General features: G+C 39.7%; 1 protein-coding gene and 1 pseudogene across 8 annotated transcripts in view; one reads left to right on the top strand and one right to left on the bottom strand.

Annotated features, from left to right (window-relative positions):
* The window catches only part of DMD (dystrophin), a 2,122,179-nt gene that overhangs the window by 682,559 nt on the left and 1,424,613 nt on the right, over positions 1-15,007 (top strand). The window lies entirely within an intron of this gene.
* Positions 1,517-2,890, bottom strand: LOC109451726 (non-POU domain-containing octamer-binding protein pseudogene; annotated as a pseudogene).

Here is a 15,007-nt window from a genome sequence, read left to right as displayed (position 1 = left end):
TGAGTGTTTTTCTGTTTGTTTGTTTGTTTGTTTATTTTGTTCTTTAGATTCCACATATAAGTGAAATCACATTGCATCTGTCTTTCTCCGTCTGACATACTCCACTCAGTACAACACCCTCCAGGTCCATCCATGCCCCCACAGCTGGCAAGAACCCATTTCCTTCCATGGTCGAGCAATATTCAGCTGTATATATGTACCACTTCTTCTTTATCCATTCATCCATCGATGGACACCCAGGCTTCTTCCACATCTTAGTCATTATAAACAGTGCTGCAAAGAACATATGGATGCACACGTTCCTTCAAAGAAGTGTTTTGGGTTTCTTTGCATAATTACCCATAAGTGGGATTACTGGGTCCTTCTTTGCATCTTGTTACAGTCTTTGTTTTAAAGTCATTTTGTCTGGTGTAAGTATTGCTACACCTGATTTTTTTTCCATTTCCATTTTCATGAAATAACTTTTTCCACTCCTTTACTTTCCGTCTGTGTGTGTCTTTCTGTCTGAAGTGAGTCTCTTGTAGGTAGCATATGTAAGGGTTTTGTTTTCTTATCCATTCAGCCACCCTATGTTTTTGATCAGAGCATTTAATCCATTTACATTGAAAGTAATTGTTGATAGACATGTAGTTATTGATAGACATAGTTATTTCCATTTTATTATTCATATATGTATTCATCTTATAGAAGTCCCTCTGACATTCCTTGTAATCTGGTTTGGTGGTGATAAATTCCTTTAGCTTTTTCTTGTCTGGAAAGCTCTTTATCTGTCCTTTGATTCTAAATGATAGCTTTGCTGGGTGGAGCAGTCTTGATTGTAGATCCTTGCTTTTCATCACTTTGAATATTTCATGCTAATCCCTCTTGCTTGCAAAGTTTCTGTTGAGAAATCAGCTGACAGTCTTATGGCAGTTCCTTTAAAGTTACTAATTGCTTTTCTCTTGCTGTTTTGGGGATTCTCTCTTTGTCTTTAACCTTTGCTATTCTAATTATAATATATTTTCATGTGGGCCTGTTTGGGTTCATCTTGTTTGGGATTCTCTGCACATCCTTGGCTTAAACGTGCATTTCCTTCACCAGGTTAGGGATGTTTTCAGTCATTATTTCTTTAGTTAGGTGCTCAATCCCTTGCTTTCTCTCCTTCTGGTACCCCTATGATACAAATGTTGTTATGCTGGATGTGGTCCCAGAAGTATTTTAAACTATGCCCATTTTTAAAAATTCTTTTTTCCTTTTGCTGTTCCAGTTGGGTGCTTTCTGCTACCTTGTCTTCTAATTTATTGATTTTTTTTTGCACCACACAGTTTTGATTAGTTAAATGACATTCCACACAGAATTGACTTGTTAAATATGGCTCCTCCCTTGCCCTCTGCCTCCAGCATACTCCCTAAAGTAGTACAGGCAGGGAATACCTAACTATTGGAGGAATCCTTAACACTTTTCCAGCGTAGAATTCTGGCGAGTCCAAAAAGGGTCCTTCTTTTAAGGGTGTTGGAAACTAGACACTGCAACTTTTTTAGTATTGATGACATTTGTTTGGAGAAAATTCAGCTCTAGGAGCTGCAGGGTTGAATGCAGGAGAGGGTTCTACCAATTGCCCCAATTCCTTCCATTGCAGGAGCTTGGCCAAAGTGTTGAGTTGTAGGTGGGGTCAGTCCCAAGGTTCCATCTGGAATCATAGTGGCAGGTCCTGGAGGAGCTGGGGTACCAACTGGGGTACCCATAGCACTTCTCTCAGCCACGAGGCCCATCCGAATCTCTTGCTCTCTCGCATCAGGGAAAGCTCCCTTGAATCCTTTCTGCTGTTGCCATATCATTTCTTCCTCTTGTCACCACATCTCTTCCTCATGGTGCCTGCACTCCTCCTAGTGCCTGAGCTCCAGCTGCTTTCGTTTTTGTGCTTCTTGGTTGTGCAGCTCTTCCATCCTCCAAAGTTCTTCTTCACACTGCATCAAATCCTGCCTCATTACCATGACCTGGTGCTCATGGCGGGCGGCCTCAATCTCCATCTCCAGATTCTCACCATCTTCCTTGGTGTTGTGGTACACTTGGTCCTGCTGCTGCTTCTCCATCTCAGTGAGTGCCTTCCAGTGCATGGCATACTCATACTCAAAGGGGCCAGGCTGTGCAAATCTAGCTGGCTGCCCTCACACCTTGTGAAATTGCTGTTTTTTGTGTGTTTTTTTATAACCAGCTTCTCTGGAAGTCCGTCTTCATCATCTAACTGGTTCGTGGGCTCCACAGTCACAGGGCGAGGCAATGTGGTCAGCAGGTGGGAGCCTTCACTGCATCTGTCCAGAGATTTCTGAACAGCGGGCTTCCCTAAGAATCTAACAATGCCTTTTCCTGAGGGCTGTCCTCGTTGGTCCACAATGACCACTGCCCTCTCCACGTGGCGGAACACAGAAAGGGCTTCCTACAGCAGCTCGTTGGACACTCACCGAAGAAGTTTTTGGACTATAAGGGATGCACTATGGCAGGCAAAGTGCCCGTGCAGCTACTTTCCATGGAGTGGCACGTTGTCTAGCTCCACTTTGGCAACCTCTGCTAGGGTTTGTGTTTCCAGCTAGATAAAGCCAAAGCCCTTGTCCTTATGCATGGAGACTTCACCTGCCTTCCCATATTTCTCAGACAGTCTCTTCATTTTCTCCTCAGTGATGTCAGGGGGAACATTGTCCACAAAGAACTGGCTACATTGGGTGACGGTCTTCTCTCCTTGTTTCCTAAAATTCTTCAGGTCAATAGTCAAGCCTTCATTTTGGCTGCTGGCCTTCTGCCCATTTGCAGGTATTGATGGTGGCAGTGGCTGCTGCTGTTGCTGCTGGTGGTGATGCTGATGGTGCTTCCTTGGAGCATGGATTTACTTTCCCAAGTTCAAGGTTTTATTACTCTGCACTTCTGCACCCCGCTACCAACTGTTCTCTTCCCTTGGAGTAACGGCAACGCCACACAGCCTCTACCATCCCAAGAAAAAGCCTAATTCATTGGTTTGATCCTCTGCTTCATCTGGTCTACAGGTGATTCCTTCTAGTGCATTCTTCATTTTAGTTATTGTGTTCTTCACTTCTAGCAGGTTCTTTTTTATGGTTTCTATGTCCTTTTTTATGCTTGCTATCTCTTTGTTGAAGTTCTCACTAAGTTTCTTGAGCATCCTTATAACCAGTGTTTTGAACTCTATATCTGGTAGGTTGCTTGCCTCCATTTTGCTTACTCCTTTTTCTAGAGTTTCCTCCTTTTCTTTCATTTGGGATGTATTTCTTTGTTTCCTCATTTTAGCTGACTCTCTGTTTCTATGTATTAGGTAGATCTGCTAAATTTCTTGCCGGGTGGTCTTATGTAATAGGTGCCCTATGGGTCCCTGGCACAGTCTCCATGGTCACCTGCTCTGGGTGCTCCAGGAGTGTCCTTTGTGTGAGTTGTGTGTGCCCTCCTCTTATCGCTGAGCTTTGATTGTGGTTCGAATGTCAGTGGGTGGTATTGACCCCTCCAGCTGACTGGCTGTGGGGTTTGGTCACATCCACAGCTTATGAGCTGCTGTGCAGGGGGCTTTACCACATGGAACAGGATTCCCCGCAGCAGGTCCTGGTACCTGTTGTGACTGCTCTTTGCACTTGCCAATTATGGGGCTAATTAGGTGGTTCTCTGCTGTGGTCTGAAGCCAACCTCTGAGTATGTTGGTTCTGGGGCCTCTGGGGAGGGGCTTCAGTGCAGGCCCAGGTCAGCCACTGCCTGTGAACAGCTGGGGAGTACCTGGTAGGAGCTACAAAGCGATCCATGGTTGGTCGCTGCCTGTTCTGGACCTGGAGATGTATGAGAAAGGCCAACATATGAACCGAGGATGGCTGCCAACAATACCAGGTCTGGGGTAGCTCTTCAAAAAGCCAAGACACTCTGAAGCCTGCTGCTGGTTGCCAGCTCCTGTAAAATTCAGCTGTCAATAAGGCCTTGTGCATTACAGAGTTGGGTGTCGTGGGGTCCCAGAGAGTCAGCAGGGTGAAGTGGCAGAGTTCACCAGGCCAATCAGATTCAAATTTGGCCATAAGAATAGGGGGATGGCTCAACACTTGAAAGATGGTGCCCTTCTGCTGGCTGCACAGGAGCCACACAGGGAAAATGGTATTATCTTACAGCCCTCACCTGAAGCCACAGATGTGAGTCTGCACCCCGTTTGACTTTAAGCCCCCTGAGTCACTGTCCCTCCACTGGAGCCCTGAGTAAGTGCCTGTGAGTTAGTTTATGCGGGCCCTTTAAGAGGACATCTGGGTTTCCTGCAGCCTCTGTCCCACGCGGATGCTCAGAATCCCCACTTTTTCACAGCAAGATGTATGGGAGTTCCTCTTCCCAGCACCAGTACTTCAGACTGGGGAGCCTGGTGTGGGGCTGGGGTTCCTTGTTCCTCCATGTGGAACCTCTGTGGCCCAACTATGCTTTCCAATTTTCATCTGCCACATGGATGTTTGGGGCCACCATGATTTGCGTCTCCGCCCCTCCTAGTAGTCTCAATGTGGCTTCTTCTGTATGTCCTTAGTTATAAAACTTCTGTTCAGCCAGACTTCAGGTTCTCCAGGTTGATCATTTTATAATTTAGTTGTAATTTTGATGTGTTCATGGGATGAGGCAAGCATAGCGTTTATCTACTTTGCCATCTTGGATCGTTTGTTTATTTTCTTTGAAGTATATATTATAAAGAGTGCATTTTTTTGTTAGTCATGCCATGCTTCATAAAACAGAAGCTCAGTGTTCTGTCTTTAGGTAACTAAGTTCAATCTAATGCCTGACTTAAATAGTCATTGATTCACTTTGCAGCTTTTATTCCCAAGAATTATAAGTGAATGTAAATAAGAAAGGGGTCCTCCCAAGAGGCCCCTTCTGACAACAAAATATATCAGTAACCTTGGAGTAGTCAGAAAAGTAACCCTACCCTGCTGCATGACCACACTTCTCACCTAATGTAACATTTAGGTTTTTTAGCTTTGTATAGGTAGATATTAAACCCTTGAGTCATCCTCATTTTTTCCCTGAGAGATGATTACAGATGACACAATTAAAGAAAAGGTGTAGGTTTCGTTGCTGAAAATAAATTCAAATTCTGCTCAGGTCAGAGGGTTTGCATGCGTGCGTGCGCTCTCTCTCTCAGTTGTAGGGCAAACTATCTCCCCAGTACACCGTGCATATTACAGATCTGTTTTTCAGTGTTCTGTGACAAGATCCTTTGCTATCTTCATTTTAACAGCATTTTAGTATGAAGCAGGCTAGAAATTGAACCACTGTGAAATGCCATGGAGATAAATCACTTGTACTGAATTTGCCAATTAGGCAAGGTAAAGCAATCGATTCTGTATTGGTAGTTACTATTAAATCTAGCCAAACTGATAACTCTAGGTAATTGGTAAAAGTTCAGTTTGCTGACAAATTTGGAAAAGACCATTATTCTTTATAGCTGTTGCTTTCGGGAGAGAATTTAAAGCTTTATTTTAGATATGAGTCACTCAAAAGTGATTCTCTGAGGAGTGAACAAAGTGCATGTCTTGTTCCCCTTGTGAAATAATACGTCAGAAATAATTGGTTGGTTATTTCTGTCTTAAGAGACAGACTTTATTAGTGATGTTGATGAGGAATGAAACGATTTCCTGTGAAGGAGTGACAATATTATTGAGCAAAAGTCTGTGTGGGCTTGGACATTCATTAATGGGAAAGCAGTTTGCTATTTTGGAGGGTATTTTAATCAACAAAGAAAATATTTGACTGAGGAATCTTTTGTCTCTTATCACAGTCCGACTGAGATGAAGTTTAAAGCTTAGTTTACTAGCTAAGTTTCTCATTCTTTTGAGAGATTTAGACTTTTGTCAGGTCCATTGGCTTAGTAACCTCAACAAAGCCATTTGCAGGTATAGATGTGACCTGTGAACTATATTCTGACTTCAATGGATGTTCTATGTTAAGTATTGATTAATGCAAATTAAATGGCCTCTTAGAAGCTTAGTCACCTATCCTCTTCTTGAAGCTCAGTTAATCTCAAACATTTGGGTTGCCATGATTGTGAAATAGCCTCTTCTGCTGACCTTTAACATAATCTATGCATCTATATTCATGTAACAGGGAAAGTTTAGGTATAATCCTGCTAAAGGATTGACATTTCATTTATTCCACTGCATTCTATTCTATATCACCGAACAAACACCTATTGAAGCACAATGGGTGCTGTGAAGAATACAGAGGCCTACCATGATATGGACTCTTCTTCAAGAAGCTCACAGTGTAGCACATCAGAGAAAGATACCGAAAGCAAGTGATAATTATACAAGGTGGATAAAACCTGAAACTCAACTGAGTACCCGCATATACACTTGCACTTTAAGTTTCTGTTTATATGCCTTCTGATGTGGAGTTACACAAAAACGGGTATCTCTATCTCTTATGCTTATGTGAGCTGTATTCATATCTCTTATATGAGAAGCAGTGTGTCACAGACTATGAGGTCAAAATGTCCAGGTTCAAAACACAGCTCTATCATTTGCGAGATGAGTGACTTTGCCAAAGTTGCTTAACTATGTAGTGCCTCAGTTTCTCCAAGTATGAAAACAGGGTGATGATACCTATCTTATAGGATTGATAAAACTACTCAATATGTAATTACATAAAAAGCACTCAGAAATACAACCGATACTCAGAATCATATAAATGATGTTAGCTGTTATTATTGTATAAGACATGACTCTTACCCGAATGAAGTTGATTTCTGTGATAATAATATTCTTTTGATGTAAATAACTGGTAAGTTAATGTTAAAAGGAACGTCACACATATGTAGTCTACATAGTAGTATATGCATGAGACTCAGTTTTTTTTTTTTTTAATGCAATTTTTTTATAAAGATTTTATTGGGGAAGGGGAACAGGACTTTATTGGGGAATAGTGTGTATTTCCAGGATTTTTATTGGGGAACAGTAGTGTACTTTTCCCAGGAGTCATCAGCTCCACCCAAGTCAACTTGTCCTTTCAATCTTAGTTGTGGAGGGCGCAGCTCAGCTCCAGGTCCAGTCGCCGTTGTTAGTTGCAGGGGGTGCAGCCCACCATCCCTTAAGGGAGACGAACCGGCAACCTTGTGGTTGAGAGCCCTGGCTCCAACCAACTGAGCCATCTGGACACTCGGGAGCTCAGCGACAGTTCATTGACTTAATTTTAGTTGCGGAGGGTGCAGCTTCCTGGCCCATGTGAGAATGAACTGGCAGCCCCGTTGCCCAGAGCTCGTGCTTTAACCAACTGAGCCACCTGTCCACCCCTAGACTCACTTTTAGTTTTTTAAAATATAGTTGAGGAGACAACTCAATTCCCATTAGCATACTATAAACAAGCAACAGATTCCAAATGTAACTGCATACTAGGTAATGCCATTGATTTAATAATAATAATGATGATGATGACGAAATTCATACCCATGTTCTTATTTTAACAAAATCAAGTTATTCCAGATAACAGATTACTAATTAGTTAATTAGAAAATATTGAGTATTGTTTTAGTAACATACTAGCTTGAAATGTCACAGCCTTGTTTTAAAATATCAGTGAATCTACTAAATAAAAATACAACCACTCAAGACCCTCTCATATTAGACACACCGACTTTACTTTTTATACTTAGTTGTTCCTGTGATCCTTCTTCATTAGAATTTTCTGGCTTCTGGGGAGGGGAAAAAAGGAAAACAAAGAATCCTATCTCTCACTTACTGAATTAGTTGCATGTAAAGTGTCTCTGTTTTCCTGAACCAATTCCAGTTAATTTCGGTTCCCTTGAATAGGTAATGTAACATTAATAACATAAATGAATTATTTAAGTATAGAAAAATATTAAAACGTATTTTAAGGGAAAATTGTTCACAAGAAAGCTATACCAGACATGATAATATCCGTTTAAGAAAATATCTGTTTAAGAAGTTTAAGAAAATAATTGTTTTTGAAAAACATATCCATGTATCTTATAACAAAATATGCGACCATGAATTCATTCTCATGTTAAAAATAAGGTAGAATATGTACTGTGTCTCTTTCTAAAGAATGTTAAGTTGTTAACTAAAGTATGCTATCATTTTATGTTTAATATTTCTGTATTAATATTCACGAATGGATTGATTTCTAGTGGCACAACTGGTAGTATTCTGTTATTCAATGGAACTGCATTTTTCAGAGATAATTTACACTGGATAACCTTTTTTGTTCTATTAACAATAAGCGATCTAGGTCATAGCTATTGAGAGTGAGAAAATTACTAAATCAGGTATTTTTTACATGATATTCTATAATTTCAGCACACTGAGAATATTTAGTAATCAAAAGACATATGATATGATTATCAAAGGTGTTGGGAATAAATACTGATGCCCAGAGGGGCTATTTCCACAAATCTTAGTGTAGGAATGGAATGATAAGGTGATGATGGTAGAAATAGAAGAAAATAAGCATTTCCTCACCACGTACCCACTCTACTTAAACACTGTGCTAGATGATTCCAAGGTATTATCTCACTTAACTCCAGAACCTAACCTGTCCTGGAGCGACCTTAATCCCTGATTTTACAGATAAAGAAGTATGTTCAGAGAGGTTAAGGAGTTGCCCAAGGTAACTTGAATAGTAATTGGTACACTTGACTTTTTATCTTCACCTGTCTTCCTTTGAGCCCAGACTCTTTCCTTCCATTTATAGATTCCAGTGAAACTTGACTCCAGCGGACATGGTAGAGGCTAGAGCACATGTAGAGAGTAGCAAAGAGACTGGGGAAACGTTGCGCTTGGTTTCCTAGGCTTGGGAATATCTAGGTGGAAGAGACAGGGAGATCGAGTGCCTATGTCTTCAAACCCAGAGTAAGCAATGAGGAAAGAGAGCACACAGGTGGTGGCTGTCTATGCTCAGAGTCAAAATGCTTAAGGAAATGATTTTTCAACATTAATCTTGTAGCTCTTTCTTTAAAATCAGGGCAAAAGGGAATCAAAAGGGAACATGGAAAAAAATGGGCTTATGATGAGAATGTTTAAGCAGGAAGATTATCAGTAGACTTGAGTATCATATCTATATATTATTAGCCAATCACTGCATGTGACTTCCTCTGTGCTGCACCTGAAACCTTCCACCCCAACCCTCTCTCCCAATAATCTTGTTCTCTTCTTTTTCAATAATTATTGTCAGGCTAAAGGCATTTCGTAATTGTTTATTAGATGTTCTTGGTGTTCACTTTAATCTGATTTCTGATTTGAACGGTCTAACTGTATGCAGGATGTATGGTTGTATGCATGCATACATGGAGTGTAGAGGAAATAGGAAAGGCAGGAGAAATGAGGTCTGTTATGTAGTGTTAGGCTCTGTCTTCCTCGCTCCATGCAGTAGCTCCTCTGAAAAATGCTAACGTTTTAGCAATGTGTGAGACCACTGTATGAAATCAATTAGTTTAAAACTACTCTTGTTGATCTCATGTACATAATTTGGAGATTAAAGTCTTACTTAAGGATTCAAAATTTATTATGTCTTTCTCGAGATCCTAAACCTTTGCTGTAACTTCAGCCCTTCTTTTCTTGGATGTCCAAAAATACATTCCCTTTCTATGGGGAATGCACTTATTATGCCTATTAGAGGATGGTAGGTAGCGTGATTGAGATGAGGGTGAATAGGCAATTACAGTACAACATGGAGAGCAGCATCAGTTACACAGAGGGGGCCCCCACAGTTCTGTCTTGGGGGATCAGGGGAGACCTCCTGAGGAGGTCTTTAAAAAGTAATGAGATACATAGATACAGACAATAGTTTAGTGTTTACCAGAGGGTAAGGGGGCCTGGGGGGTGGGAGATGAGGGTAAGGGGGATCAAATATATGGTGATGGAAGGAGAACTGACTCTGGCTGGTGAACACACAATGGGATTTATAGATGATGTAATACAGAATTGTACACCTGAAATCTACGTAATTTTACTAACAATTGTCACCCCAATAAATTAAAACAAAATAAATTTAAAAAAAAAGTAATGAGATAGAACCAAGTATGCTGCTACGGATCCAATTCTAACAAATTGTTAAGTAAATAGGGGGGAAAAGCAAAGTATAGAGAAATGTTTTAATAAATTATCAATAGAGTGAAAAGGATATATGTGTGTATGTATATATAGTGTAAGGATTTATATAATGCATTATATGTACTATATAAAACATGTATACGTGTGTGTATGTATATATATACATATATGTGTATATATATATATATATATATATATATATAGAGAGAGAGAGAGAGAGAGAGAGAGAGAGAGAGAGAAAGCGACAGAAAGAAGGGGATAGCTGGGGTTAAGGGGGGCATAAAGACTTGAAAGGCTTTATAGAGGAAGTGAACTTTGAGTGAATTTTTGAAAGATGAGGGTGCTAGGTTGACAAAAGGAGGAACAAGTAGCCGGGACAGAGGAAGCCACTGGAACACTGACACAGATACAAGCAAAAGCCAACTTTTGTGAGAATGACTTCTTAGTAGATAGATATGCAAGCACCTCAATGTGGCGCAAATGTGAAATACACACCGGGGCGTGGATAGAAATGAGCCTGGACAGGTCGGTGCCAAATCACAGAGAGGCTTGATGTCATGCTGAGAGATGGGGTAATTGGGTCCTGCTAGCCAGCTTCAGGAAAGGAAGTCACACTATCAGGACTGTGGTCTTCAAAGATCACTTTTATGACAGTGATGAAACGAGAGGCCATTACTGTGGTCTAGACCAGAAATGGGGAAAACCCCCTAAGCAAAGGCAGTTGCAGGGGGGATGGAGAGGAGGATGTGTGCAGAAGGATTTGGTTATTACTGGAACTTTCGGGAAACGGAGAAGCCAAGGCTGACTTCCAAGTCATTTATCTGATAGAGAATCTAGAAAAGGGCAAAGGAGACAATCTTGGTGGCAGGCGCAGAGATGGTGAATACAATTTGGAACTTACTATATCTGAGGTGCCTAAGGCACATTCAAATGGTCACTGGCCATGTGTGCCTGTGGGTCTAGTTGTCAAGGGAGACAGAGGGGTATGGGTGACTGCTGCCTCTGAGCTTTAAGATCACCTCACATCAGTATGTTCCAGTAAAAGCCTGTCTTATAAAGTGTCAGTAATAATAAATCAGTGCAAATATGAAAATGAAGAAAAAATCTGGTAAGTTTAACAGATGCCTGCTTAATCAAAATAATGACAAGATATACGTAATAAAATACCTAGTATGTATATGTGCATGTGTGTAAATAATATATATGCTTTTAATAAAGGAAAACATACTTTAACAATCATATATTACAGCATTTTAATTTGAATACATTATCTTCGGATAGGCAAACACTTTAGCATACTTCTCTGAGGGTACATCTATATTTAGAATAATTTGTCTCATATTTCAGGCTTAATTAGCAAATCAACTGTAAATCTCCATTGTGTAAATCCAGCTATGAGAACTTTAAATCCATAAGCAGTAAATATTTAATTAAGAATTAGTTTTAAAATAGCTCTATAAAACTTTAATGCATTTTAAAAATTAGTAGTCTGGAGAATCCATGTTTTCTCAAAGAAGAAAGCAGGAGGGTATACTTTATATCAATGATCATGGTCTTTATTCATTGATACAGAGGTTGGCAGAAAATTTTAATGTTTTAGACCCACCGCTTTGAGTGTAGCATTTTTGCTACTTCTGAGAATCAACTTTAAAAAAAAAGGACTCTGGACATTGGATATTTTATAGTGTTCTGCCTTTTGCTGATATGGGGGGGGGATTAGCTAATACTGTGATATTCATTAATATTTATTTTCAGAGTTAAGGTCTGGGAAAATAGGAAATGTGATTACAGTGTTGCAGTAGCTTCTGTTTTGGAGCTATGGAGTCTGCTCCAAAAGGTCACTTCAACCTTTTTTTTATTTTAATCCCTGATTACGAGCAAAAGAAGAGATGTAATTTGCAAAAGTCATAGAAGTGGAAAAGAGATACTGGAAATAACTTAAATACAGTTTATGCTAATCTACACCAGTGCTATGCACTCTTCAATATTTTCAGCCACTGTAGAGAGCCTTTCCCATGTTTCTTTTATTTCCCTCTACTCAGTATAAGTCCAGATAGTTCTTGTGTTTGATTTTAAAGTTAATCAATTCAACCAGCTTTAGTGGTACTTTCTGTTAGCACTTCTGCAAAAGCATAAAATGTAAACCTTGATCAAGCCCTGATTATGAAACAAATAGATAGAAAGCAAAACAAAATCAGAAGTCTAAGTACTGGAGAAAGTAAATAGTACATTTGATCACATATGCTTTAGAAAGACTCAATCTGATTTTGGAAAATAAGCACTTCATAGATCAAACAATGCTCAAGTTCCTTTACTAACAAATGTTAAAACTGTAAAAATAACAACTTACATGTGAATATTGAACAGTATCGCATTATTTTTCTAGTCGTTTTTATTATGTATAATTATATATACTCTCAGACTTGAGTGATAGGGAAAAAAGAACTGGCCAAATTAAGGAAACTGACTTATTACATACTGGCTACCAAAATATTATTGTAATTATTATTTTTAAAATTCCTAGCTGACACATTTCAAATGTTCCCATTCCTGGCTTATATAACTCAGAAAACACAGACTCAACATGACTTTCAAGGACAACTCTGAATGTTAATGTTTCCATTTTTGGCCTCATAGCAGAAAGAGTTTTATTAACCAGTGTAAGCTCTGGAATGTCAAGGGCATGATAGACAGTATAGACTCCACACACAAAATAAATGCTTTGTCATTTTATTCTAAATTGGTTCACTTAAAAATGTAGCATGCAAATCTAGAGAGCAGAAGTAAAAGTAAGTGATTTTATGGTTCCTTAAAATGTTTAGACTTGAAAAATGAAAGTCCTGGGATAAAAATGTTCATGCATTTGAGTTTGTGATGCAACCAATCCTAATAGGTTCCCTTATACCTGCCATAAGGTTTGAAAGACTAAGAGGTAGTCTGATGGGTGCCAAGCATCATTGTTTCACGGGTAGGGACAGCATGTTTTCCAGAAAGTAGCAGGGCTTTTCCCAGACCTGCTTCTCCATTCTTCTGTTATAGAATAACATTTTCTAAGAAGCTAACTAGATGACTAGAAGTTTTGCATACTTATTCAGGGATGTCCCAGTAATAACTAGTATATCATGATAAAGTCTTGCGGGAATTGGAGCTTCCGTGCAGTATATCTAGGTTCTAGAGCAACCTCCTCTGTTTACGCCTCTGTTTAACCTTCTATTTGTTACTCTGTTTACCCCTGTTTCTCTTTACAAAATAATCGTATACTATGAGTTTTAAAAGATTGGAGTGAATACTGTTTTGTGGTTATATGTGCTTTCATTGTAATTACACTTGAAAAAAAAGATAATCCCTACTATTAAGTTGTAATCTTTTTTTTAGGTTGTAATCTTTATGTAATCAGGAAGGGAAAAACTCATCTGTGTATATTGCCATCACCTCTCCACATGGCACCATTCATTCAGCAAAGGTTTATTGATCTTTCGTTGCTTGGAATATGTAGTGAGAAGGACAGAGGACATCTCTGTTCTAGTGGATCTTACATTCCAATAATTAGAGACAAACTACAAATGACTAAACATAAGAAAATACTGACTAGTAAAAATATTTATCTAAACCAGACTGGCCTTTTGGCTCAGGTGGTTGGAGCTCCTTGCTCCTACTGCCGAAGGCTGCCGGGTCAATTCCCAAGAGGGACAGTGGGCTCTCAACCACAAGGTTGTAGGTTCTACTCCTCAAATTCCACAAGGGATGGTGGGCTGTGCCCCCTACAACTAGGATTGAACATGGCACCTTGAACTGAGCTGCCGCTGAGCTCCCGGATGGCTCAGTTGGTTGGAGCGCGTCCTCTCAACCACGAGGTTGCCGGTTCGACTCCCACAAGGGATGGTGGGCTGTGCCCCCTGCAACTAACAACAGCAACTGAATCTGGAGCTGAGCTAGGCCTTCCACAACCACGATTGAAAGGACAACAACTTGACTTGGAAAAGTTCCAGAAGTACACACTATTTCCCGATAAAGTCCTGTTCCCCTTCCCCAATAAAATCTTTAAAAAAAAAAAATCTAAAAAAAAATTATCTAAACCCTCATACACTGTTGGTATGGGAATGCAGATTGGTGCAGCCACTATGGAAGACAATGTGGAGGTTCCTTAAAAATGTAAGAATAGGATTACTATATAACCCAGCAATCCCCCTCCTGGGTATCTACCCCCCCAAAAGATCTGAGAACACTTATCTGTAAAGATATATGTGCCTGCAGTGTTCATTGAAACTTTATTTACGGTAGCCAAGCTGTGGAAACAACCAAAGTGTTCTTCCATAGATGATTGGATAAAGAAGATGTGTTATATATACACAATGGAATACTATTCTGCCATAAGATGAAATTGTGCTACTTGCGGCAACATGGATGGATCTTAACATTATTATGCTCAGTGGATCTTGACATTATTATGCTAAGCAAAATAAGTCAGACAGAAAAAGTCGAGAGCCATATGACTTCACTGATATGTGGGATATAAAACTGAAAGCAACAAAGGAACAAGACAGACAAAGAAGCAGAAACTCATAGACAATAGTTTAGTGGTTACCAGAGGGTAAGGAGGGAGGGGGATGGTAGATGAGGGTAAACGGGATCAAATATATGGTGATGGAAGGAGAGCTGACTCTGGGTGGTGAAACACAATATGATATATAGATGATGTGTTACAGAATTGTACCCTTGAAACCTATGTAATTTTACTACCCGTTGTCAATGCAATAATTTTTAATTAAAAAAGAAATGATGGAGAAAGAGAGTAACTAAGGAGCAGATTTAGACAGCATATTTATGAAAAGCATCTCAGGGCAAGTGACGCTTAAACTGAGTCCTGAATGATAAGGAGAGATTATTTTAAGATACAGAGGAAGAACAATTCATGTGAGAAAATAGCTAGACACATTTGTGGAAGAGAA

The sequence above is a fragment of the Rhinolophus sinicus genome, chromosome 18, assembly GCF_057876585.1.
Source record: "Rhinolophus sinicus isolate RSI-liver-muscle chromosome 18, RSI-T2T, whole genome shotgun sequence".
Taxonomy (NCBI): Eukaryota; Metazoa; Chordata; class Mammalia; order Chiroptera; family Rhinolophidae; genus Rhinolophus; species Rhinolophus sinicus.
The sequence above is the reverse complement of the archived record's forward strand: the minus strand, read 5'-3'. Positions and strand labels throughout refer to the sequence as shown.